Below are 25,125 nucleotides of genomic sequence, written 5' to 3'. Positions count from 1 at the left end.
ATGTATATATAATTTAATTGTATTTAATGTTTAACTCCATTAAACACACAAAATATTGAATTAGATAATTCAACAACATACAATACATGTCATTATGAAATTAAACAAAATTTTTAAAATACAAATATTAAAAATTACAGATAAAATATTTTCCATAATTAAACATTTAAAACATAAAATTAAACAAGAATATTAAAAATTTTAAAAAATGCAAAACATTTAATTAGATTATTAAACCTTTAAAAAGACAAAACATTTAATTAAAAAATTAAATGTTTAATTAGAAAATTACATCTTAAATTTCTTAAATCTTTTTAACAATAAAAATTTTAAAAGTTTTATTGTATTAATTTTTTTTGTTTGATTTAATTGCTTTTTGTTATGTAGTTTATTTCTTTAATCTTCTTTTTCTTTCAAGATTTTAACCCCAACCTTAAAAATGAATTAAACCCTTAAATCACAATTAAAATACTTCTGTTGTCACAATCATGAGTTAGTCAATTATTCAGTTTATCAATTCAACTTTATTTGTTTAGCACCTTTCACACAGATGACAAAACTAAACAAGCAAAGAGAAAAAACTATGATTAAAACTCAAAAACATTAAAACAAAAAAAAAACAAAAAAAAAAAAAGATTTAATATGGTAATAAAATATGTTGTGTCCAGGGGATGGAGGGAGTTTATTGAAGTCTTCTTGGGCTCACATGGGAAATCATTTAAAATATAAACTTGATATTCAGTCTAAGGAAACTGCAGAGTAACAGAAGAACCAACAATATCTCCTGTTTTCTCCTTTACTGAGTCGACTCTTCTTGTGCTTTCAGACCAAAGAACTACAGATTCTTCACAACCTGCTCAAACTCTTAGTACAGGACCTCACCACACGGGTCAAGAAGGTTTCCGTCTCATTTCTACTCTGAAGCTCACCTTCTCCTGCTCAAACTGCTGACAAATGTTTCTGCTGCTCTAAAGTCTGGTCTCCAGAACTTCCTAAAAACTCTCAAAGTCTCTTCTGCTGCAGGTTGCTTTGTAGAACTGTTGCAGAAAACCTCACTAAACCACATGGAGGGGCCTCAAGATAGTCGTCCAAATGAAACCTTACAAAAACCAAACTAGTACAACCCAAACACTAAAGTCTCCTGCAGCCTACCAGAGAACCTCTGAGAACAGAGAATCAGGACAGGAACTCTTACCTTCTGGACAACCAACGTTGCTTCACAAACAAGAATACAGAATGTGTCTGACCAAAAACCTCTAAAGACTCACTACAGCCAAGATAAAGACACAACTCAGCTGTACCAAATCCACTGATCACTGCACACATTAGCACCATGTGCTAACTGTGGCTAAAGAACCACATTTACCAAGACAACTATCCAGTACAAAGCCCTAAAACACACCAAGAAACACTTTAAAGACGATTTTACTGCTGGAAGCTGCAAGCCAACACCTAAAGAACAAACTAAGCAACGGAGCCAAACCCGGTTCTGTGGTGAAGAGAAACAGAGGAAATGTTTGTCTGCAGCTAAATAAAGCAGGAAGACACTGAGCTGCTCAGGTGTTCCTAATAACACCTAGCAGCCACCTGGACAGCCAATAGGAACACAGCCACCTGGACAGCCAATAGGAACACAGCTTACTGGGAGTCCAGAGGGCTGGGTTAGTGAAGGAAATTTAATTTAAAGTTGAAGCAGAAAGTTAACAAAGAAAGTTGAAAACCACCTTCTGATCCCTGAAATCTCTGAGTTTTCACACAAAGAACACCTGAACATGTCAAACTGGTTCCATAGTAGAACCATCATTGTAAAAACGTCATAGTATGGTGTGTTGCTCCAAAAACATTAGGACCCGGCTGTCAGGGGACAAACATGTAAGAAACATGAGAACAGAGAGAACCCAACCAGTAGGTCACAGTTTATCATCCCCCAGTCATCTCCTGAAGTCCATGTGGTGAGAGACATCAGTATCTGGTTGTTCATTTACCAGAGGATGCTTATAATCATGCTGATGTGGTCTGTACTCTACTGTATTTTAGTGACTCAGTAAATGCCTAAGTTGTTTTTTTTTAAATGCTTTTTAGTTTTTAATAAACATTTAACAGCCTATATGTAATCAATAAATGGCCTTTGCCTATTTTAAGAAAAATTCACTCAGAACTCTGATATGTTAACAGTACTAAATAAATCAATAAATACATGCATACACACAAAAATAAGTTAATACATTAACTGTGTTAAGATAAGATAGATTTAGATTTTTAAAAAGTTGTTTATGTTTTTGCAGAATCCAGTATTGCTCACTGGTTGGTCATTACATTTTATTAGTTTGATTTCACTGTTTAAAATGATGCCACCTCTTTTCAGACAGAACCTGTGATAATAAAACAATACAAAATTTTTAGTTCCGTGTTAATAAAGCACTTAAAGCTTTAAGTATGGCTAAATGCTTTTTTCAAAATTAAATATATCACTCCTTAGGTGGTAGTGGCCCCAAGTTCAGTAAAGTTGGAAAGATATTCACAGATTCGGGCTTCCAGCATCAATAACTCATTAGATATAGGTTGTCAAAACATAAACGGTGCCTCTTTCCCATTGTTGCAAGGCAGACAATGTGCTACAAGCCCAGTTTTATCAAAAGTAGCTGTCTTTCAAGCTACAGGAATAACATTGGTGTCTATGGAGTGAACAGGGTCCATCTGCAATTTGCAAAACCGCTGCAACAGTAAAGAGAGACAAATATTCAATAACTTCACTCTTATACATTGTAGTGTCACTAAAATCACTGCAGCCTTCAACTGGCTCCTGTTGACAAAGTGTTTTAACAGAAATGTAAATGCTGTAATTTGATTCTTTTAATGAACCATGTAACTTGAATGGATGTGATGCTGGTGTGACCACAGTGCACACGTCTGATGTTGCTCACAGTGGTCCAAGGGACGCTCAGGGAGTTTGTGTGTTTGCTCAGACTCTGGAAAAAATAGAGGGAACATTGTTTGTGACTCAAGCAGTTCCTTCTTTTACTCACTATCTCCCCAGCCTTAGAAAAAAAAAACCTGTTCACACAGCACAGATGAGGCTGAGGTACACAGGAAATGTTTGGCTCCATTGTACAAGTTTGGGTAAACAGTTTTGTGGGTTGCCCAGTAAGCCAGTGGGTCTGCCGTTCTTTCTACAATTGCATTCGCTGTGGCGCTTTGCATTTGCCAGGCTCTACTTGCGTCTTCGTCTAATAGGCTCCACAGTTGAACTGAAAAATATTGAAGATCATCATCATCACCAGAAATGTCAGTCATTCCCTATTCAGAAGAGAAAGAAAAAGTGGAAAAAGTGGAAGGTGCTGCTGGTGGTGGAGGACGAGGCTGAGGTGGTGCTTGTGACGTAGATGACTGCTGCTTGGTATTCTTTATGTTAATTGTTGTGCATTCTGTTATTAAACGTTGTTTCACACTGGCTGCCACTCTGATTGGTGAATCCAAAAGTTTTGAACTGCAGAGCCACAAGTGTAGCAACAGTCAGTGAACTGTTCTTTTCTTTGGTTTGTAGTCTGTCAGCTAAGCACCTGACAAGGTTCTGTGCCAGGTGTTGTAGCATGGGGGTGGTGAGTTGGGAATATATATATATATATATATATATATACAATTCAAATGAACAACACTAAACAGGGATCTCCTATCCCGGAACACTCGATCCCGCTGAGTGATTCACATAACAAACCGAACCAATCAGGTGATTCGAAGCAGTTGAGTGCTTCAAAAGTCACTGAAGTGATTCAAACGTCACGAGTCACGTGACCAAACCACGCCTCGGCACAGTGGCTCGATACGTTTGCTTCATGAGCTACAGCGCATGTGTCGAAGCCTCGGGTATCAGAGGACCATCACTACCCTTACGCTAAGTACGGAAAGCACGTGCGAAAAAACGTTAATTTAGCAGATCTTTCAAAATAAAAGCAGTGCGGGCGTATTGCTTGCATGTATTGTGATGATATATATTTGCATTGACTTTTAGTGTTTTCCATTGACCTCATAGGGGCCAGTCAGGGTCATCCGGCGGGCCGGATGTGGCCCGCGGGCCGTAGGATGCCCAGGTCTGGCCTAAACAAAACTTTATACTATTACCAAAGAAAAAAACAACTGTCAACAAACTATATCAAAGACTTACAGACTAACTTATCTGCTGATGACTGATGACACAAGAGAAAAGCCTTGGGAAACCTGGCCATGAGACAGGAAAATCATGTTTTTTCCTGCTCCCAGGGGTGAAAAGTTAAATCAAAGTTCAGGCGAAAAGTTTCTATTTTGTTTTGTGTCAGAAGGAATTTAGCTTTAGGGTGAGTTATGTCAAAAACAAGACAAACACAGTAAATTTATTGTTTGAAAAAAAAAAAAGACTTCTCATCCTTTCTAAAATTGCCATTTTACCAAAAACCCCAGAGAGTTGTACAGTGTTGACGCAAGCCCTGGGGGGTTTGACACAGAACACCACTTACATTTCAGCTGTGGATTTGTAGCACGACATTCCCTTTTTCTTGGTTTCTGCCAAGGGCAGCAAAAATGCCGTAATATTTTACAGAAAAAGGTCCAATTGTACACAACTAAAACAAGGTATGGTCATGAGGATTTGCTGTTAAATCCAAGTAATCACAAATGCTTACTATCACATACAATTTCACAATTAAATACAATATACCGCTTGTGTCCAGCAATTCCCATAAAGATTGTATGTTGGACTTTATGTTCTGTATTACCGCAGCAGAACAAAATTCACAGCATCTATGGTGTGACTTTCTCACAACCATCCGAAGCTACAATGTGTCACATCTGATTGACGGAAACATTGTAGTTGTACAACTCTACAGCTCAGTGATGGTGCACAAATGATGATATTTAGTATGGATGAAATACTGAGTTTTTATTTTTGACTCTTATATAAGGAGTAGGAGTATTTCAGTGGTGTTAGCATACAGTGATGTACAGCTTTTGAGTCCAATCTTTAAGATTTGGATCAGCAGCAGTCAATGCATTTTTAAACTTATCGCTATCGACACAAACCTAAAGGTACGTGACCACAGGATCCGTCAATTTCTCGCATCCCATTCATTGTCTATGTGAAACGCACCGCATTGCATGCTGGTTGCTATGTGGCATGTTTCGAGCTGCGTTGCAGCATGTCACCCTGGAGCTCATTTGCATAAAGTAGTTTCATTTCTACTTTATGCAAATGCAACGTGGGAGTGGAGGTCCGTCACATCGCGAAACTTAAACGTTAAGCATCTAAGCTAGTCATTGTTGAACTAAAATAAGAACAGATTCAGCAAATGCACAGCATATTTCTCACCTCACATGCTTTCAGAAATACTTGTCACCGAACTAAAAGAGAAAGCTTGTAACTGAGCCTCTATGTTGGTCTGATGCTTCTACCAGACAGAAGCAAAGTGCTGGTCATGAATGAAAGATGGTGTGTACTTAAAAGAAGATATATTGCTTTGAAGAAGGGAAAAAAAACATTTTAATAAAACACACTGTAAATGTATACTTCTATGTATTGAGACAAAAAAAAAAGATGTGGCTGGATGTTTCTGCCTTTGAATGTTACAAAGTCAACGACACGTTATGTTTCAGCGAGGTATCTACGGAATTCTCCCAAACATTTCTGTTCTAATTAGAAGAATCAGAATCTGGACCCAAATGCACAGCTCAGCTCACACAGGAGGAAAGACTCAGAGATAGTTAATTATAATTGATCACGTTGGTGGTGAGGGAGGCTTGCTGAGGATCCAAGGAGGGGATGCAGCATCTGGCTGCAGGTGTGGTTTCCATGGGGTTCTGGAGGTTAGGCAGGCTTTGGTGAAGGCACTGAGTGTGACATGGAGCAGGTGTGGTGGCTTGCTGACTGTGTGGTGACTGGTGGAGCTGAAAACAGAGGTGTGGAGCTTGCAGGTGTCCAGCTGAACAGTGGAGCGGTGCCTGTGTTACTGGGCGGTTTGTAAGGTTTGTAAGGTTTGTAAGGTTTAGCCAAAGCAGTACTTGCTCAAGTAAATGCGGAACAATCTGGCAAAGACTGGAGGTCTGAGTTGAAGTTTTATGCAGCAGGGGATTGATTAAGAATGGGGTGTATCCCATAAGCAAGTGAAAGTGGATCATCCATGCCCACAAACACATCCGAAAGACAAAGAAAGAAGACGGACGAGAAACACAAGGGAAGCAGCGAGACACTGCCAGAATCACAACGTTGTTCATTGTTTTCTCCTTTATAGCATCTTTGCTTGCAAACTTTACTGTCCTGACTTTAATTTCACTGACAGTCCTGTTTTTTCGTCAAGGATGTAGAAGTTGTGTTAAGCGCTGCCTGCATGTAGATATGCTAATTGGCTATTTTTGTGAAAACAACCCTGAAAAAATACAGCATGCAATAATTAGGACTATAAATATAATTATTAGCCTCAGGAAATCAGGCAGTAAGTGGATGGTGTGACTAACAGATGTGCTATTGATAGACCTCTCTACCCTACTCTGCCTCTAGATCCTCAGAATAGCTGCCTTTAGCTGTTCCACCACTGAGGATGGTTGGTAAGTGAGATCATGCCTTTATGGTAGCAGCTTCAAAGCTTTCTCTTTCAATCAAAAGTTCCTCCTCCACTGACACTTTTAAAACAAATCTCCAGACATACATGTTTTCAAAGGCTTTTGGCTGCTCTTAGTGGTTTCAATATTTTTGTCTTTTATCTTTATTTTAATTTAGAGATTGATCCTACAAGTTGTTATCCTGTTTGTCTTGTTTTTCAGTATTTTTAAATGTATTGATTTTGCAAGTTTTTATCTTGTTTTCTGTCTTGCCTCAAGGTTCACTTGCTCCATTACTCCAGTTATTGTCACTGCGGTGCCACAGTTACAAAAACAGCACTTAATCCATAGTGAAGATACTGTATGTTATTGCAAGTATAGAATCATTTCATCTTGTGTGCAAGTTGTGGTGTTTGTTGTTTTAATTTGTTTATGAAGCACATATTTGCAGCTGTTGAAACTTATTTCTTATCTTCCAAAACACGTACTGGTTGTTATTTGTTTCATGATTCAATTACTGTGTCTTGTCTGGGATCTTTCTGCTGAAATCTTGTAGCCCTGCTCTGTTTCCTGAAGTTAATCTTTTCTTTATTGATCTTGTCTTTTGTAGCATATGTTTTTGAAAGTTATGAAATTTTCCATATAGACAGTGCACACCTTTTTCACATCATTCTGACTTGTCAAAGGAGCAAACACAGATGTAATTAATATCATTAACACTGACTCTACTTTATTTAGGTGACAGTGTGCAAGCAACACCTAAATGTAGTGCTAACAGTATTACCATTATTAGTTACACCTGTGTTTGACAAGTCAACAAGTTGTAAAATTGGGGCATGAAGCTGCTAATGCGTATTTACATTAAACACTCTGAAAAAGAAAGTCTTTAACCTGTCAATTATGTGCACACAAGTGGAAGACTTTCTGTCAGGTTGCATCACACTGAAAAGTTGCCGAGCTGCTACTGCTGCTGCAGGATGGAACAAGAGAGTGAAGCCTATCTGTGGTAATGGTTGCCAATCAGCAGATGAGACACCTCTGCAATCACTTCAAACGGCCAATCACACAGCACTGCTAGCAAGCCATCAGCCCCACACACACACACACACACACACACACACACACACACACACACACACACACACACACACACACACACACACACACACACACACACACACACACACACACACACACACACACACACACACACACACACTTTGCAGAACTGAGACAGGAATGTAGCACTGTCAGCGATGCTATAAACATGCAAAATAAACAGCTACAAAGTAGGCAAATAAGATGGTTTTATTTTCCATAATACCCTCATAAAGTAGCAATAAAATGGGCACAATTTTTGAAATTGTATATTTCGCCACAAAAAAAGTGTTGACTGCAGATTGTCCCTGGCGGAGTCATACATATGGAACAGTATTTTCATGCATACAGATTGTGTTCCTCCCCCAGGGACAGAATGAGTTCAGGGTAGTGCTGTAGATATAGGAAATCAATAGGAGTAAGACATTGCCTCATGCTGATGCGTTAGAAAGGTGTCCATTTACATATTCTAAAGAACTGCATGGTTTTTGATATGAATCTTTCATCTTGTGATTTTCTGTAGTTTTTCTGACCAACAGTCATTTTCTTTATACTTCTATCCCTTAATACAGGGCATGAAGGAACTGGTTTTGAATGTTAAAAAGTAAATGATAGACAATTGTGAAATTATGTAAAACATTCTGTTTTGCTTTCGTAAATAATAGATTAACTTGAAGCAATTTCTCTATTTGAAGGTCATCCTCTTGCATATGTGTTTCTCTCTTTATTTGCACAATGCTATAACGCAGCCTTTCCTCACAAATGATTCAAGAAAGTGTGGCTTGGTCTCTGTTAGAAAGGCCAGTGCAGATGTGTCCTGATCCAAGAGATTTACATAATGAAGAGGAAATCTTTTCAGCAGTTGCCATCAACAATCATATCTGTGGCAGGAAGACAGCGTGTGCTTGTTATTCAAAGGAAGTAAACTATTGGACGCAGATGTAAAGCCTTCCAGCATCTGCACGCCAAATCCAACACTCAGCATGACACTAAAAGCAACAAAGGGGCCTTGTTTTATTTACACACTGTCATGTGGTGTTGCGACATGTTTGTGATGTTGAGAAGATCATGACTCTGGATTTCCCTGATGTAGAAATTCAAGGCCAATATAATCCTCATAAGGACTCTGCTTTTGATTGAAGAAAAACAAATCGCATTCTTTTGCCAAGAACAAACTCTTCAAAACAAATTCTGCTTTAGTGATTTAAGGTCCCTTTGGAAGGAGCAGATATATGCTTGCAAATGAGTGTTTGAATGTCTGTGCTTTTTAAATCCAATGTGCTTATTCAAAGTAATGCGTGGGTGTAGACCTGATTGTCATATCTGAATTTCAATTTAATATATTGAATATATTGTTTTGTCTCTGAGAGGTTGTGTTTTAAACCTAGTTTACAAGATGAGCTGATCTGATTTTACATAATGTTTGGGTCTCAAAAGTTAAATGAATAAAAGATGTTGTGTACTAGAATGAGAAAATATTACCTAGAGGAGAAGAAAGGAAACATATCAACAGAACATTTGCACACTCTAAACCTGTACTCATATTTATTGAGACAAAAAAAACAAACAAAAAAACAACAACAACAAACACTGCTGAGCCAAAACATTATGACCACCTTTGCCTAATAGGCTGCTGGAACTTTGGCTGCCACCAAAAAAGTTCTGAGTCCTGAACTCAAGGAGACCTTTGAAGGAGTCTTGCGGTTATTGACCTCATCTGGGGCAGACAAATGAAATCAACATGGAAGTGCCAGAAACTGTAGTTCCACAAAAGTCCACTTGAGGCTGGCTGATAAAGCGAGTCCATCCCTTCAGATCATCCATCCATCCGTCCATTATACATATGCTACTTAATCCTCATTAGGGTCGCGGGGGGGCTGGAGTCTATCCCAGCTGATTTAGGGAGAAGGCAGGGGACACCCTGGACAGGTCACCAGTCTATCACAGAGCTACATATGCAGACAAACAATCACACTCACATTCACACCTATGGACAATTTAGAATCACTTAACCTCAGCATATTTTTGGACTGTGGGAGGAAGCTGGAGGAAACCCACACATGCATCGGGAGATCGTGCAAACTCCATGCAGAAAGATCCCAGGCCCAGGCCGGGACACAAACTGGGGATCGTCTAGCTGCAAGGCAACAGTGCTAACCACTGATCCACTGTGCAGCCCCTTTTAGACTCCCTCATGTTAAAGTGAGAAAACTTTACAGCAGAAATGAACATGTTTACAGCCTGGTACAAAAACCCATTTTGAGCTCCATAGCTTATATCCCCACTCTATGACAACTCTACAGGGGGAGAATTTCTATATAACTCACCTGTTAAAATTGAATTAAGGCTTGAAGTTGTGCTTAATTAAGGGTGTGGCTGCTTTGAGTGATAGTTAGGTGCTCTCATAGGACAGTCTATGACCCAGAAATATTTGTAAGGCCCATCTCAGCTTCACTCTTGCACTCATTTTTGGATTGGAAGAGCTAGGCAAAGCCAAGATGGTGACAGCCAGAGCCTCCATCATAAAAACTGTTGTTCAGGAAACCTATGGGTGATTTCATGGAGGGGTCATCTAGTTTTATACACAGTCTATGTTTGGAACCAGTATGATAGCAGGAGATCCTATAAGTCCTGTAAATTGTTCAAGCTCATCCTTCAACACCCTGTTGCCAGTTTATGGTTTGTCCCTTCTGAGCTAATACTTGGTTGTCTTGCCAGAGTTTGGCTGCTGTCACCATCCTTTAGATCTTTACGGCTCCCCGTCTCTATGTCATCCAACACGCTGACAATGAAACTTCACTTACTGTCAATCCCAGACATTGGCAACGTTATTTACAACTTCAACCACAAATTGCAAAAAGAGGTTTGAAAGCCCATTGAAGAGTTCATTCATACAATGTAGGATTGAAGCATCTTTTTTCAAGTAAGTTCTGACTCAGCAAACTTAACTTACGTGACTGATCTGCTTCTTTTGCTTGTCATTGCCGCTGGACAGGATGATGCATGAGGAATACCAGTCAAATGTCAGAATGATCTTCTGATGCCAATATGTAGTCCAGTTTATTTTCTCCAATTCAAATCCTGGAATCGAGCTGAAATTGTCTTTTCGTTTTTGTTACATTTCAAAAGTTTGCTTCAAATACCCTTGACGATTGTATGGAAACACAACTACTGTTATTCACTTGTTTTGTGAGTGGTTAATGTTTTTTTCTCAATACTATGTGGCATGTCAAATACAATCAAATGTATTTAAATAAAGTTATAACTCAGGACAGTCTAGACACAGATATTGAAAAACACAGACAAAGCAGCACACAATGGAACCTCTAAACCTCAGGCGATGAAAGGTACTAGCTTGCATAACAGTCAGTCTGAAACACTTCAATTAAGGACAGCAATTATCTGATTTGCTGTTTATTTGTTTGTTTTTAAATGTCATCCAACAACTGGCCCAACGAACAGAGACGTGAACAACCATGCCCTTACAGCTGAGTGGTAGTGATGGAAATCTGGAAATTAAAGTCAGTGCAGAGAGAAATGAGAAATAAAATCATTATTGGACCACAGAGAAATTAAAGTTGGGCACCATTCTCCTCTAATGCTTACATATTAATGCCATAGTTGTGAAGTTTGAGGTGCAGATATATAATAATTTAAGCATTGTAAATTTTCATTTCAGAGTTTACTTTTAAGAATATCCTCCTCCATGTAGAAATATGTACTGTATTTCATGAAAAAATTCAACGACATAGGTTTATGTTGCTATCATTGCTTCCAATCAAAGGCAGACAGATAATCTGAACATTCTGTCGAAGTCCAGATCAGACCTAAACACAGTCAAGGGCTGTCAGATCCTCTGAACTGGACTGACTGATCGGCAGCAGCTGGTCTAAATATTAATCAGTGGCTGTGTGAATCTGAGTAAAAATGTATGCTTAAGTCTGACCTTAAATGCCATTTATGGCATGTACTATTGTCAATTATTGCGTACTTTAAGAGTACACTCCATTCGTCCATTATCTATACACCACTTAATCCTCATTAGGGTTGTGGGGGGTAGTCTATCCCAGCTGACTTAGGGTGAAGGCAGGGAACACTCTGGACAGGTCACCAGTCTAATTCAGAGTTACAAACTAACCTGAGCATGTTTTTAGCCTGTAAGAGGAAGCTGTGGAACCCAGAGAAAATACATGTATGCACAGCGAGAACATGCAAATTCCATGTATAAAGATTATGGGAAGCAGGGATGTGAACCGGGGATGTTCTAGCTGCAAGGTGACGATGCTAACCATCAAGCCACTGTGCAGCCTTAATAATGTAGTGCATTTCAATTTTGCAGAGCATATATTGCTAAACACTATGCATATTAGTGATCAAAATACTAAGTTAAATCATTCAGGGGTTATCATTACTGTAAGGCTTTCAGGTTCCCATGCGTGCTGGGATATACTCCAGCCAGCCTCAACAATAAACTGCTGACAGCTGAGGTGAATAACGGTGATTGTCTTGTTACAGTAGCACCTGTCAGTGGGTGGGATATATTAGGCCACAGCGAACAGTCAGTTTTTGAAGTTGATGTGTTGGAAGCAGGAAAAATGGGCAGCATAAGGACCTGAGTGACTTTGACACGGGCCAAATTGTGACGGCTTGTCGGCTGAGTCAGAGCATCTTTACAGCGGCAGGCCTTGTGGAGTGTTCCTACTGCGCAGTGGTTAGTGTGTACCGAAAGTGGAAAGATGAGGAAAGAAAAGCGTTGAACCCGTGACAGGGTCATGAGTGTCCAAGGCTCACTGATGCATGTGGGGAGTGAAGGCTGGCCCATTAGGTCTGATCCCACAGAAAGGGGTCTAGCACAAAATGTTGATAACCTTACTGCTACTATAGTAAAAAGGTGTCAGAACACACTGGCCATCATAGCTTGGTGTGTATGAGGCTGCTTAACTGCAGACTAGTCAAAGAGTCCATGCTGATCCCTGTCTATCCATTAAAAGCAAAGAATGGAAGCATGGACATCAGAACTGGACCAGGGAGCAATGAAAGAAGGTGGCCTGGTCTGATGAATCACATTTTCTTTTACATCAGCTGGATGGCCGGGTGTGTGTTTACTGGGGAACACATGGCACCAGGACCCATCCATCCATTATCTATACACCACTTAATCCTCATTAAGGTCGTGGGGGGGTTGGAGTCTATCCCAGCTGACTTAGGGTGAAGGCAGGTTTCACCCTGGACATGTCACCAGTCTATCACAGGACTACATATAGAGACAAACAAGCAGACTCACATTCACACCTATGGACAATTTAGAATTACCAATTAACCTCAGCATGTTTTTGGACTGTGGGGAAACTCGAGTGCCTGGAAAAACCCACGCATGCACAGGGAGAACATGCAAACTCCATGCAGAAAGATCCCAGCCCCAGGTCAGGACGAGAACCGGGGATCTTCTAGCTGCAAGGTGACAGTGCTAACCACTAAGCCACTGTGCAGCCCGAGTACCAGGATGCGCTTTGACAAGATGGAAAGCCAGTGTAGGAAGTGTGATGTCCTAGATGATGTTTTCTTGGGTGACTTTGAGTCCTGCCATCCATATGGATGTTACTTTGACAAGTACCATGTACCTAAACGTTGCTGCAGAACATGCACACCCCTTCATTTCAACTGTATTCCTTGGAGTCATCAGCCTCTTTCAGCCAGATGATGCTCCTTGCTACGCTGGAAACATTTTTCAGGACAAAGAGTTGAAGGTGGTGATTTGGATTCCCAACATCTCAGTCCAATCATGCATCTGTGGAACATAAATGTGATTCATGGAGGCCCCACTTCCCAACTTCCAGGACTTAAAGGATGTGCTGCTAACATCTTGGTGTGGAGTCCATACCTCGATGGGTCAGAGCTGTTGTTTGCATGATGTAGGAGGACTTACTCAATATTAGGCAGGTAATTTTAATGATGTGTTTGGTTGATGTGGTAAGAATGTGAGGAAGGATCAGGTGCATTTAAAACATGGGGAGACAGCGTAAAGAAATGATTCAAAATGATTGAAACTGGTAAGAGAAATTTCACGAAAAAACAAATAAACCTGACAGCAGTGATGAGCAGTGCCTCTAAATAGAGAAAGCCGTGGTGGCAGTCGTGCCAGCTGCAGCAGCAGAGAGGAGGAGGGGAGCTGAGCTGTGGGATTTCATGATATGAGCTGTAGACAGCAAGCAGGGGAAGTCAAGTAACAAGCTTCGGCTGCGTGTTCAGGTCTGCTCATTTGTCACTAACTATAGTTATTGTATGTTAAGTTAATAAAAAAACAAACTGTGTCGTGATGCATCACATAAACTAGACATGCAGGATGTCATATCAGCACTGCTATGAAGAAAAGATTGCTATGATTGCACTGAACGATACAGTCCCAGTGCAGCCAGCCAGAAAAGTAATTACTTACAAAAGAGTTTCTCTACAAATGCATCCAGTCACAAGGAGGATACACCTGCACAGCAGACTACCTCTGAGGGAGAAAGAAAGAAAGATGGAATGAACTAAATATAAGCCATTAGCAGTCAGCATCCAGTTAACATTATCTTACGGCACTCTGCACTCTGTGGACCTTGACTTAAAATGGTTTTGTAGACATTAATAAACTAGACTTTAATCTTTTTTGTCTGAGAGATTATGTTTTTTCTCCAACAGGGGTACAGTGGACAGCTCTGAATTACTCAGACATTGGGTACGTACATTCTGCTGATATAGTCTCTCCCCAAGGCAAGAACAACAGATGCATTTTGATGATGCTGTGAAGCAGCGTGATCAGATCATGACAGTTGTTGCCCTCACCATCACTACTAAGGAAGATGTGTCTGACATGACTCATGTTACAGATGAGGTAATGCATTAAAGTTTCATTCATGCTACATTTAGTCACGAATATTCCTGTTATGTCATTTCATTGTAATGAAGTAACTGCTTAACCTTAATGCTCACTGCTAATGGAACATTAGATGAGTCAACTGCTTATCAGTGATGGAGCTAGACAGTTTCTACATGGGTGACCAGGTTGAGACCATTGCTCACACTGTGATGACACAGACACTGATAGCTCTTTTTTTTTCTTTGGTCATTTTTATCATTTGCCTTTGCAGACATGACTGGCAAGTAGATGTACACCATGAGGACTCATATATAGGAAGCTTTATGTAACTATCAACTGATTAAAAATAATCTGCAGCAGTTGCTCAAAGTTATGCTGTTTTGATTGCTGGTATTACAATTCAAATTGCATTACAGTTAGGGTATAACTTCAGTTCTGCAGGCGCAGTCTTCTAATGGGCCTCACCATTGGTTGTGTGAGGTGGCCGTGCTACCTATAAAGCTACTGTAATGGTGAATTACATTGTTGTGTATCTCAGTGCTGTTAACTGTGACAGATTAAAAAGACTTGTATTAAAATAATAATTTAAAATTGAAAAGACAGTCTGAACCCCAAGCTAATTTTTACTCCGCCAAGGAACGCGGTGGAGATATGTGATGATTGGCGTACGTTTGTCCGTCTGTCTGATGGTCTGTCTGTTTGTTAGCAACATTACTCAAAAATGGACTGGCAGATTTGGATGAAATTTTCAGGGAAGGTCTAAAATGACACAAGGAACAAATGATTAGATTTTAGCAGTGATGCAGCTTATAGTCTGGATCCATGATTTCTATATCATTGATGACGGCACAGAGTCACTGTAACTATGACAACAAGTGAACACTATGTCAGCTGCCTGCTGACGATCACATGGTTGTGATCCAACTGCAAATCGACCATTGCAGATTTATCAGGACTTATCCATCAGATATCATACAAAAAATGAGCAGCCTTGGCAGAGAACTGCACTCTCTGAGTGCTAATGGGACGTATGAATTATCACATTTTGGGCAAGTGTAATAATATGCTGACCATACTGAATAAAAATCTTGTGTTATGAAGTCCCAGGAAATAGCCTGTTTCATTAAATACATTAGACAAGTCAAATAATTGTCATCTATTGAACTTTTGCTCCAGCACGTTCTTTGAAATCAGGTTCATGACTATCCATCAGGTCTTTCGGTTCATGTGTTAATGACATGCATTATCTCAGACGGTGCTGATCAGACTCTGATGAATCCCATTACACAAGTTGGAGGTGCTACCTTGGTCATGCGTCATCTGCCTTCAGTCAGACACCTAGTGCTGAATTATAACAGGAACCTTTGGTGCAACTCATCTCATCATCACGCTCCAGTACTTTCAAAATGACAGTGAGAAGTGAGCTATGAGAAGTCAGAGCAATTATGGGGTGAATTTAGAAGAATTTGTTACTGACAGACTGACGTCATTCATGGACCTCATGAATCCTGCTGAAGTTTTGTCTCAGGTTACAAAGGCAAACAGGAGAAAACCGTCTGAATGGATGGCATCACTATTGTTAAAATCTGTCTTAGGTGCTCATATGAACACAGAAACAGGCTTGTCTTGCAGTAATTTTTCCTCTATTATTGAAATCCTTTAAGTGAAAAGGACAAAATGCACAGGGCATTTTCTTTGCAAAAATGCATGTCAAAGTTCAGCTGAAGCAGTTTGACAAAACAAGTGATTATCTTCTGAGGTTATTAAATTTTTAGTACTGAAATTCCATTTGAAATTCTTTTGTGCTTGTTCCAGCAATTCAGCATGAGAATGATGACCAGGGACACATAGACTGTACTGAAATCCCTTTAAATCCTTTGAAAATAGAAAACAGACAACTCCTATTGCATCGGGAAATAATAATGTTTATTCCAAAGTTCTTAAGCTTTAAATCATGAACATGCTTTGTAGAATGCATCTTGACTTGTTTTGGAGAATTGAGCCCAGCTGTTGACAGTGATCCCCACAGTCTGAGATAAGTCACTGAACCCAGTCTGTAAAGCAGTCTGGTTAAGTTCATAGTTCATAGGTTAAATTTTCAGTTTTTTCAGTGACTAAGGAGATGTTGCTGGTTCGTTAGAGTTTCTCACTGACCATTTTATTTTCTATCTTCTCAGCTTCTTGGCCTGAGACACAAAACAAAATGCTGGAAAACAAGCTGCAGCTGCTGGGAACACAGTCTTGAAACCAGCACAACCATCCCTGGCAGGTGGTATTAGCATTATGCCTCACGCAGCTCCATGTGCATGTATTCCTCAGAGAGCTGTTAGACTCTAAAGTGGTCTGGAATTTAATGTTCTGTCAAACACATTAATTACACACTGCCCGCACAATGTTCCAGCCCATCTTGTCTCAGCATCTGGCCGCTAACGTCAGGCCGTGCGCAAGGCAATGGCTGAGGGGAGCTTGTATCAGAGGTGTGGAGAGGTTAACGCAAATGCGCTGGCCCTGCATTAATCACTGAAAAGTCAGGCATGGAAAGGCTGCACGGAGCAAATTACTCCTGGCTAGATCTCAAGTGATCTGAATACCCATGAAGTGTGGAACGGCAAAAAGCAATCAATGCGATAAACAATGTGATGCTATGCACTCATTAAACTGTTCATGCGCTGACTTAATGATCTGAAAGAGTGATTAATTATGTCATAGGCTTGCATGGGTATGTGTGCATCTCCCTGCTGGATGAGCAACATGCTAGAAGCCAAAGCTGCACATCTTTGGCAAGACAAAGAACCAAGCTTCAGTTTAATTCACATAATGAAACCTAGGATTCTATAATGAAGTTAGAAATGTAGTCCTTTTCTTCAAGTCACAAAACAGACAAATTATTTTATGAACACATAAACAAGTAATAAAGAAGAAGTGTTTCCATGGTGTATTGTGGAGGTTCGGTGATCTCACAGCCTGAGGAAAACGTTACTTTGAAGTGTAGTGGTATGACAGCGGATGCTTCTGTATCACTTGCCAGACAGCAGTAGAGTAAACAGACTGTGGCTGGGATGGGTATTGTCTTTGAGTATCCTTCAGGCTCTGAGCAGACACTGCCAGTAGATGAGTACTGATAATGTTCTGGGCTGGGGCTGAGCCTTCCTGTCTTGTTCTGTTTGGATGCTTTCTGTTACGCCTCTGTGAAAGTTAATAAGAACGTGGCAGAGGAATTCAGCTTTCTGAAGGAGTACAGTCATTTCTTGATGTATGATGACCATGACAGGTTCTCTGTGATGTTACTGACCAGGAACCTGAAACCGTTCCACCTCAGCTCCACTCATGGAAACACAGGTGTATGTCTTTGCCTCCTTTTCTCTAAAATCAATAATCAGCTCCTTGGTTTTGTTGATGTTGAGCAGTAGGTTGTTTTTTGTGCACCACACTGTCCACTGTTTGTTATCTGGCAGATGACGGCTTCCACCAAGTCTGCAAAGTCCTCACAAAGTTATGGCACAAGCTCATGTGAACTACACTACTGCTCAAAAATTTGGGGTCACCCAGGCAATGTCATGCTTTCCATGGAAACTCATACTTTCATTCATGCACTAACATAACTGCACAAGAGTTTTCTAATCATCAATTAACCTTTCATCACCATTAGTTAACACAATGTAGCATTAGAACACAGGAGTGATGGTTGCTGGAAATGTTCCTCTGTACCCCTATGTAGACATTCCATTAAAAATCAGCTGTTTCCAGCTAGAATAGTCATTTACTTCATTAACGATGTCTAGACTGCATTTCTAATTACTTTAATGTTACCTTCATTGAAAAAAAATGCCTTTTTTTTTCAAAACTAAGGACATTTGTAAGTGACCCCAAACTTTCGAATGGTAGTGTAATTCTCATGATCCAGGCCTTTTCTGTCTGTACACTTTAAAATCACCAAATTATTTAATTAGCAAAGGATGCGCATTTTATCGATTATGTTAGAGCAAATTTTAACTGTAGTGATCACTGTAATGAGTTCTTTCTTGTTAAATATTTATTTCCCAAATCTTGAACAGTATTATATCGTAAAATCCATGTTACAATGTAATGAAAAGGAAGACACTTTGGAACTAAATATGAGTGGTACATTTTAAGTATTATATCATAATAATACTACTAAAGCTCAAAATGACCTGGCATTTGCAACAAGCCAAAGAACTAGAAAATTGATAGAAAGTTCAGGGACTTGTTTTAATTATGAATAGATCTTCTGTCTTAGTGAACATGCATTGGCAGGTGCAGTTTCCCTGACATTTATTCAAAAAAGCACCTAAATCAATTGTTTTAATCAATACATTTTGTGGGGGAGTAAAACTTCAACAAATATTTTTCTTCACTATTACTGTATAACTGTTTCAACATGACATTAGTTGTTACTGATTCCAGCCATTGCTGAGCTGCAGTACTGTAGTTTTAAGCAATGATTGCAAAGTCCATCTCAGTCAAATGTTTCCAAAATGAGTTTCCAAAGAGCCGTGGCTTCAGAAAGGCTTATTGTCATCAAGCTAAATTGTTTATCAAGCTTTTATCATTTATAGATTTGTCTGTTTCTATTGACAAACAGTGGAACAAGTATAAAACACTAACTTTAAACATTAGGACTACATGTTAACCAAGCTGCGGCGGTTCTCCGCTAAAAACCTGATTTTATGACTTTGTCTGACAAACTCACCTTACACATGAATTAAAGACAACAGATGTGCTGTGAATTTGCCTATATTTTTCTAGAATCCTAAACTTTTACTAAAGTCAGAGAAGTATTACACAATTTAGGAGAAAAGCCGTTGTTTTAGCTGCTTGTGAAATATTCACCGTGTCCATGCTGCATTTTGTCTAATTTACAGACTGAACCTTTTTACTTTGTTAAGGGATTTATTCGAAGCCTGGATTTCTTTGGGAACTGCACTGCTGACCTAAATAATAAGCCGTCTTTTTAAGTATTATTATCATGTCGCGGCTGTGCTGTTTACATTACCATGTCTGTACATTTTAGCAAACAACCAACAGTCAGGAAAGCCATGAACGTCTTTACCTATGCAGACATTTGGTTGAAAATACAAAAAACATCTCTACAAACGTGCAATAAATAACCGCCGCCGCAGGTGTCTGGATGCTGCTGCCGACAGATAAACTTCCTCGCTGAGTTCCTCCGTGCACCATCCCCACTGGGTTTGTGTACATTTTGTTGGGGGCAGGACAACTGTGTCTAAACATCACCAAATTAACTATGAACTATGAGTGAGTCCTCAGGGACGCCTGCAGCTATGTGGACTGAAGGAGCGCAATAGTGCAGAAAAATCCACATCACAGCCCTCATTCACTCGATGATTGGATGGCAGGACATTACTGAGCCCTCATGCACTATGCAGGTATCTCTGTGAGTCTGTGAGGGTGGAGATTGGGATGAGGCCTGTGTGAGTAAGTATCTACAGATATGTATCAAGTGATGCAGCCAGCGTTGCAGTTGACACAGGCCATTTGTGGAGAGGCAGTGAGGCTTGATGGTCAGGCATACAAAGCAGATTACTCACCACAGACTGCGGTTAAAGTCTCATTTCTCACCAGTGGTTACTTTCTTTCCACAGCGACCCTGATCTTTTCCTGACCTTGGTCAAGCAATTTAATTAATGGGTTGTTTAGATTGTTCTGCCAAGTGACCTGTTTTGTCATTCAGGTTTGAATACTTGTTGCTATTGAGTGCTGTGGGCTTTGTGGATTTGTGTTAATTTATCGAAAGCATTCACAAATTCTTTAATAGATTCTGGAGACCAGTCAACTGCACTCAAGGTTAAAGATTGTGATTTAATCAATTTGACTGTTGTAAAGAGCCTCATGAAAATAGATCACATGTAGACACAGTGGAACAGAGAAAAAATTAATACAGAGGCATTAGTCCCTGGTCATATGTAACATCATGTAATATTATGCACTCTGGACCATTCTAAGCTTGGTTTCTCAGTTTAGAAATTAAGTTTCTGTTTAAAGTTTAATCTGAAAGTGAAGCTACACAAAGAAACACCTGCTGTTAATTAGAAAAACAAGACCTCACTGACAGGACAATGATTCCTCTGCGAAACAGCAGATGTCCTGATTAAGTCTCTAAATAAGGAACCTGAAACTGCTTCTCCCTCTAAAAATTCACTTCACAGTGTGGTTTTATTGAGTCCAAACCTGAGGTGAAGCAGCACGTAGGCTGCATGAGAAATACAGCAGCAGTGCATACTTTATTTGGTAAAAAGAAATAGTATGTAGTTTGGATGGCAATCTTAGTTTTGTTTTCTTGCTTCTTCTACGCTCTTTATTACAGCCATGCATAGCCAATACTGCCACCTTCTGATAAAATAACACAGCAAAGTTTTACAGCAGATATTGGAAACAAGCCTAATTTGCGTTTTCTTTTATAGTGACATGTGATGAGCTTACTTCAAACATGTTTAGTAATTATAATAAAACTTGGCTGTTGTGAAACTACTCAGTTAGAAGGGCGAAGTACTCAGCTGGTGTTGACTCCTTTTTTTTTTTGCTCATAATATGTCTTCTAGCATATTAAAACACTGTAGAAATGTTAAGAGTTAAGAAAAAAAAACTAAGTGTTGTAAGTTGCTGGACAGAGGATGGCTATTTGGTAGGAATGTCTTTTTTATTTTAAAAGGTCACAGTCATAGGAAGTGATGAAAAACAACTTACTGGTGATGCCATAAGGCTGAGAGCCAGTCTATACCAATCAACAGAGATAAGTGGGAACATTCAGCTTAACAGGAGGAAAGTGTCAGATCTGAAAGATACTTTACTCTTTTCCCAGTGGCACATTTGTAATTGTTCTTTTATATGTACAGACTTTAAGTGAAGATAGAAGAACCTCGTCTATCCTCCCCAGTGTAAGTTCAGGTTCCAGATAGGACTCACCATTATATCTAACAAGGCACATTTATCTTCACACGTGTATCAAGAAAAAAAAGTCTCACCTGAATTCTGCCCTCTGCTTTCACAAACCAGATGGGACAAAGAGGTGTCGCTAATCATTCTGAACAGGTGACATTATCTCTGCCTGGTTTGTGTGTCTATCTGTGTTTGTGTGTCGGTCTATGTCTCCTGTGTTTACTTTGCAGGTTTTTTTCAGTTTATTTATTTATTTTCTTAAAGCAAGTTGGCTTTAAAATGGCCTCTATCACCAAAGAAGACATTAAACAGGCGACTCAGATGTCAGACGAGACATCCCATTCAGGGAGATAAATGGATTTCCACTGCAGAGAATTCTTTTCTTGTGTGTTCGCATTGTGGAATCTTTGATCGCCTCAAGGACAAATCTCGGAGCAAAGAGTGAGCTCACAACATGCTGCATCCCATGAGAAAATTCTCTTTCATTTCACCCTGAGGTGACAGATACTTAAGTTGTTGTGGTTTGAGTACTGTCTTTACAGCATCGAATCACTGTTGTCCTCCACAGAACATGTAATCTTCTTTCCCAAACAGGCTGTTGTTCCACTCTGTATGTGTGCTTGATAGTAGGGATATTTCAAAAACCACTCTTTTTAATCAAGATCCATGGTGAAAATTTCAAGCCACACAGAGACTATTTGGTTCAGATAGTAGCAAATGCTGAACATGTAATGTTTGGGTTCATAAAAGGGGCATCACAGTCTGCACAGCCCATTATCCTGGAGAAATAGGTTCAGATTTTAATAGATGACTCTGCAATGCACTGTGTAATCCAGCACAGTAAAATCTGTTTTTAGTTGTTGTGAAAGCAGATTCCTGGGCTTTCCTTGCTGGTTTGTAGGAGAGGAAATGACAACTCCAGGATGGTAACGTTTATCAAGGTTGCAAATGTATTAGTTATAGTTCCACAGTTGGAATGACTCTCATCCATGGACATATGGAGAGAGAGAAACATAAAATGGCTGCTGGGAAGTTTGTGACTTTCTTAAAACTCAGCATAACATACCCTATATTTGTTTGGATACATTTTCTCATTCAATGCTTTTTATTTATTTGTATTATTTTCTACATTGTAGATTAATATTGAAGATTCACACTTCCTTGTTTACAACATAATTCCATATGTAATCTTTTATAGTTTTGATGTCTTCAGTATTAATCTACAATGTACAAAATAATTAAATAAAAACCATTGAATGAGAATGTGTGTCCAAATTAATTTCGATTAATTAATTACAGAAAAAAATAACATGTTAAAAAAATGACACATTTAATCGCACGTTCCTCAGTTCCCTAATTTCTGGCACACCAGTAACACTGATGCACACTCCAGTCTGGTAGGTGGCGGTAATGCACCTAAAGTCTGTTTGCCAGCCGTGAGGAAGATGCACAGGACATGTAGTGGGCCACTGGCTGGTCACATGTCAGCGCTTTAAAGTCAGACCAACAAACTTTCTTTTATTACACAAACACTTCAACAAAAAGTATTTCTGAAATCCTTTGAGGAGAGAAATAAGCTGTGCAGTTGCCAAATCTGTCCTCGTTTTAGCTCAACGAGTCTAGTTTAGGTGTTTAACAAATATTTTGCGATGCGTCGGGCCTCAGCTACCCACACCGAATTTGCATGAAGTAGAAGTCAGGTTTACTTTATATAAATGAGTGGGATGTGCCAGGATGAGCCTGATCTAGGTAGATCCCACCCTGCAACCCACAGGACCCACAGAATTCACTGCCACCATCCCAATGCCACAGGACATCCCCAGAGGTCCTGTGTCCATGCCCCACTGGGTCAGAGGAGTTTTAACAGCATAAAGGAGACAAACATTAGGCAGGTTGTCATAATGCCATGCCTGACCGGTGGACACTATACATACTGACCACAGCTGCACTAACATTCCTGGTGCAGTCTGTTATAACACGTAGCAGTTGAGAACAGTGCTTGTTAATAATATGAGCACTTGTCGCTAGAACATCGATCGACAGGGAAATCCACAGCCAGTGGTGCAGAGAAAGTACCAAACAAATGAAAAGACTTTGCTGGCTGATGCTACAGAGTCTGTTTATGTAACTACCTTAATTAAGCAGTCTGCAGCTGATGATGGGGACAGTGGTGGTGAAGCAGAAATATAAAAGATGAGTGATCAACTGCTTTGTCATGCTTAGATATGATGTTTAACCATTTCCACTGTTTAACTATCAGACTGTCAGTGGTTAGGGAACTAAACACAAACCCACTCCAAAGTCTTTACGTAGCTGATCATCAACTTTGACTGTAAATGGGTGACATAAACATTTAAATTAAATGTCAATATTGTCCATTATAGGCCTTAATGCACAATATTTGCTAAGCAGCCTGGCGTTAAAGAAGATTTGTTGAAAATGCTACAATCTAAACAAACAAGTAATTATGTCTCTAAAGAAGAAAGAGAAAGAATGGGGGGAATTTCACCCATCCAATTAGAGGAGCGCTGCTGAATGTTATTATGCGAAAGTGAAGTCAGTCAGAGCTCAATACTTCATTCAAATAACCGTGTTGAACTTCTTTCAGTGTATTTATTTGTTACATTGCAAGGAATAGAATGAATGGAAATATTGGAAATAAAAGTCTGATAACAAAAGCCTCTGTCAAATGAAATTAGATGTCAGATGATTATTACAGTAATTCAGCTGTTGCTTTCTGTGCATATAAATATTCAGAGAACAGTTTTGGAAAATTTGTTTTGTCATTTACAATTCAACCTAAAAATACAAATGAAACAGACTGTGTGTGTTTCGTTGATCGAGACATCTTGTGTCTGATCATATTTAGTGTATGAAACTGAGGTCAACTGACAGCAACTTCCCAGGCTGCTTGTTGCTGCCAGTCCACCCCTACATGGACATTTTCCAAGTCTTCCATCAACAGGTTCCACTCTCAGTGAAAGCTTTCCTCCTCAGTCGACACAGCGGCCCTGAGAGTGCAGCTGTGTTGTCTTTCTGCCTCCATCCTCTGTGTCTCATCTTCTATTTAATTTAGCTCCCTGTCTGTGGACTCTGGCTTGAATAAATACAGCCCCAACATCGAGCTGAAATGACTCGTGATCATTCTATTAATGGTTCACCAGGTGATCCGCTGCCGAAGTTCCTCAGGAAACATTCGAACAAAATGAAAGTCAGTCTCAGACATCTGATTAGGCCAGACGGCAGGTATTGCCACATTGAAATCCCTCGTGCATTCGGCAAAATAACCACTCCATTTGCATAACTTTAAAATGATTCCGGTAAAGGTACATGGAGCTGTTTTTTTTTTCTTTTCATTTTTATGTGACTTATTGTCTGCAGCAGTGAGAGTGTAAGTAAGCATGACGAATAGGGCCAAAATAATCACATTAACAAAGGGATACAGCACAGGTTAAAATAAACCTGCTTTATCCTTGAAGCGTTTAAGCTAACCTTTAAAAAAAACGTGAAAGAATGATAATCATATCAATAACGTGGGCACTGTATGGCATAAAACATTGAGTGTAAGCTACATAATCTGATTATTCCTCCATCTACAGCATGGCATGTATCTGTTCTTTATAAATCAATGCTTTAATCCATCAGATCAAGTTTAAGTAATAAAAAATGAGGTGTAAAGACAAAAG

Source organism: Amphiprion ocellaris, chromosome 11, assembly GCF_022539595.1.
Source record: "Amphiprion ocellaris isolate individual 3 ecotype Okinawa chromosome 11, ASM2253959v1, whole genome shotgun sequence".
NCBI lineage: Eukaryota > Metazoa > Chordata > Actinopteri > Pomacentridae > Amphiprion > Amphiprion ocellaris.
Note: the sequence above shows the minus strand (reverse complement) of the source record.